Here is a 4239-nt window from a genome sequence, read left to right on the forward strand (position 1 = left end):
TGATCTAATTTGATTACTGCCTTGTTCGTCCACCTTAACATTTATGCTCTCCTTTATCCTATTCAATATTTTTTTATAACATCTATATGCTTTTATCTTAGTAGAATAACCCAAAAATATTCCTTCATCACTTCTAGGATCAAATTTTCCCAATGCATCATCTATTCTAATGTAACATTTACTTCCAAAAATTCTAAAATATCTAACAGTAGGAGTATAACCAAACTATAATTCATAAGGAGTCTTACTGGTATCACCTTTATGTGTACTCTATTGAAAGTGTATACAATTGTATTGACAACTTCCCTCCAATAAATATCAGACAATTTAGCTTCTTTCATCATAGTCCTTGCCGCATCCAATATGATTCTATTTTTCCTTTCCACCAATCCATTCTGCTATGGAGTCCTAGGTGTAGAAAGTTGTCTTATGATTCCATTCTTCTCACAAAAGTTGTTGAATTCACCGGATGTAAACTCACCGCCTTGATCTGATCTCAAACATTTTATCTTCAATCCTGTCTTAGTCTTAACCATAGCCTTAAATATTTTAAATTTCTCAAAAGCTTCATATTTTTCTTTCAAAAATGCTACCCACATGATTCTAGAATAATTATCAATAAGTAACATAAAGTATCTATCACCGTGAAAAAATTTAGTCCTTCCTGGTCCACATAGATCAGTATGAATAAGATCAAGAATTTAATTAGATTTATCATGCATGCTTCTAAAAGAAGCTTTGACTTGTTTACCCATTTGATATTCTCTACATATCAGATTATGAGGTTTTACAGTCTTTGGCAAATCTCTGATAGTCTATGTTGAACTGATCTTCACTATGAAATCAAAATTTACATGACACATCCTCTTATGCCATAACCAACTTTAATCAATCTGAGCAATCAAGCAAGATTTCTCACTAGAGTTCAAATGAAAGATGTTTCCATTGGTCTGAGTCCTAGAAGCAATTTCCAATCTAGATCTATTGATGATCTTACATTTCCCATCCTCGAATTGTAAATGAAATCATCTATCCATCATGTGACCTACACTTAAAATATTATGCTTTAACCATTCAACATAATAAACATTATCAGTATTAGTCTTACCATCCAATGATATTGTTCCCTTGACTTTGATCCTACATGCCTTGTTGTCTCCAAATTTGACTAATCAACCATCAAATTCTTGTAATGATAGAAATTTTCTCTTGTTACCAGTCATGTGATATGAGCATCCACTGTCTATAACCCATTCATAATTTTTTTCAATTTTAGCAACCAAAGCCTTCTCCTCAGTATGAGTTGCTTCAATGACAAGTTCCAAATAATCATCCTTGATAGCAATAAAAACCCAGTCCTTACAAGAGCTTTCATTTCCAAATCCACTCACAAGTTCATCATCATCATTAGAAATACCAAAATCATCATCACTAGCATAATAGCACGATTTATCCTTATTCCTTCTGAATCTAGGTCTATTGTGATATTCCAAATTAGGATTATAAATCTTCACAAATCTTTCATGATTCCTAGTATCTCTTTTAGGGCATCTAGAAGTAAAATGACCAATCTTATTGCATGAAAAACATTTAAAAGGACATTTTATTCATACTTACTTCCAGCTGGTCCTTTAGGAATTCTTCTAGCAATTAGGGCTTCCAACACTTCAAGTTATCTTTTTTCTCTTTCAATGTCTTGAAAATATTTAGCATACATCTCCTTCCAATCTATCTTTTGCTTACTGGAGGTAGATGATTTAAATGCAGTTTCAGTTTTAGTAGCACTCTGATCTCCAAGTTCCTCAAGCTCAAAAGCAGTCAATTTCCCAAGAAATGTATCTTTGGTAACTGATCTGCTGCAACATTTGATTCCCATAACAATATAATACTCACTAACTAATCCACAACAACATTTGATTCCCATAATAATCTCATTTACTCTATCCATGAAAGAACTTATCTTCTCATCTTCTTCCATCTTCAAATTTTCATGCCTTACTTAGAAACCTTCAAGTTTTGCAATTTTCACAGCCTAGTCACCTTCATAAAGAATTTCAAGCTTTGTCCAAATCATATTTACATTCTCCAACTCTATGACATTAAATAGATTTTCATCAGATAGGGCACTTAACAATGCTTCTTTTGCTCTAACATCATTTTTCAGCTTTCTTTTCTTCATCAGAAGGTGCTCGTATTCCAGAATTAGGATCATGAGGTATATACCCTTTCTTCACTATCTCCCAAAATTAAGCTCCAAGACATCTGAGATGAATCTTCATTCACTCCTTCCATATTTTGTAATTTGTACCATCAAATCTGGGACTTTCCTTCTTATAGGGATTGAATGTAGAACTAGATGTAGTTGCCATCGGATCTTCTCAAGCAGTTAAGCTTCTATAGAGAGGACCTTGCTCTGATACCAATTGTTAGACATATCTGATACCAGGAGTAAACTAAGAGGGGGGGTGAATAAGTTTACCATCATAAATCAAAACTTATGCATATCAAAACCAATAAACCAAAGAACACCAATATTTTGACATGGAAAACCCAGTAAAGGGAAAAACCACGATGAGAAACCCTACCCACAATCAGATAATGCTTCTGTAGAAGTATGTGAAATTACAAAAAACCTTCACCAAATTATGTATCCCTTGTTCACACATAAACCTTCTTCTGATAATGCACACATAACCATTGATCCCATCGATATCTAAATTACATGAATAAGTCACCTATAAATACAAATCATCAACCTTATTGACAAGGTTGGCTGAACACTAAACCCATAAACCCATAATAAAAAAAAATGCATTATATCATATCATCAGACCAATATTATGATTTAAATTACATAGCATGGACCTAAATCAATTAGCCAAATAATTCCATCCACTGAAAGTTTTGCTAAGACCAAAATCCAACACACTTCACCGACTGGTAGAAACCCTTAGTGAAGTAACATATAAAGTCTAACCAAATCCAAATAGGACCACCATAATAGCATGCTAGCCAATGAAAAGTCACCAAACACTCAAAATATGATCAAGAAGCACCTTCAACATATTAGAACCTGATTCCATAAGCCGAACCAAAATTGTCAGACCAAAACATCAAATATCACTTACTGATAAAGCTAAATGGTAAAGCTAACTTGTACTGGGTGTTGGCAATATGAAGGAATTGATTGTGTGTTGCATTGATATCAACACTAGCTGTTATGGTTATTTACCAACTTTTGGTAGAAGGATTGGATTAGGAAGATTATCAATTGATTATCACCGGTATGATCTGAATGATGGAATAAGTTTGTATGAATGGTTCATATGCTTTTGAAGTATGTTTCAGTTAGTTGGTTTTGACTTCATGATCAGATGCTATCTTATGTTCTAGTAAGCCTTCTTTGTAGGTCCGATAAGGGTTTCACCCGTAGAGCTCTATTGAAGATCTTTGATGTAATGCATAAGTGGTATTGGTGCACCTTCTAGAAGGGATTCATGATGCTGATGGTAATTGTGTTCATGCCTCAACTAATTGGTGTCATTGCTTTGGCATGTGTGAATCTAATTTAGGTCCAGTGCTATCTAGGTTATGGACCGATTTCATGAAACATGTTGGTGGATCCTTCTTATGTGCTTATGAGATATTTTATTAATTAGATGATGTTTGTTTGTCCTTAGGCTGACATGTTTTATGATTTTATTTTTGGATTATGTAATGGATCTATTGAATTATCATTTGGGTGGCTGACCTAATTGGTTAGGTATAGGGCTTGTATAAATATTTGTAAGATCTCATTGTAGATCATAGGCAAGGAGCAAATAATGTAATGATTATTTGTGCAAAGGATTTGGTCGATCATAGGTAATTGAGTTGGGTTTATGTAAGAGGTTTTAGACCTCTGGTATTGAGCTTAACCAGAATTACAATCTGGCATGTTTGATGCTATCATAGGTAGTTCTTCTTTCTGGATTATTGTCCAAATATTTTGATTTGGTTGACCTCTTTTGTAGTCAGTGAGACTCCATTGTGATGCAAAGTGCACTCTAGGCAGTGTGCCTTCCTGCATGTGCAAGCCCCTATTGTAATCATATACTTTCTGCAGAAGTATCATCTGACTCTGGATAGGGTTTCCCACCATGGTTTTTCCCTTTACTGGGTTTTCCATGTACACATCATGGTGTTATGTGCTATGGTTTTGATTAAGTAAAAGCAAGTATTTGAAAGGTACCTGAACCT

The sequence above is a fragment of the Cryptomeria japonica genome, chromosome 11 (assembly GCF_030272615.1).
Source record: "Cryptomeria japonica chromosome 11, Sugi_1.0, whole genome shotgun sequence".
Lineage (NCBI taxonomy): Eukaryota > Viridiplantae > Streptophyta > Pinopsida > Cupressales > Cupressaceae > Cryptomeria > Cryptomeria japonica.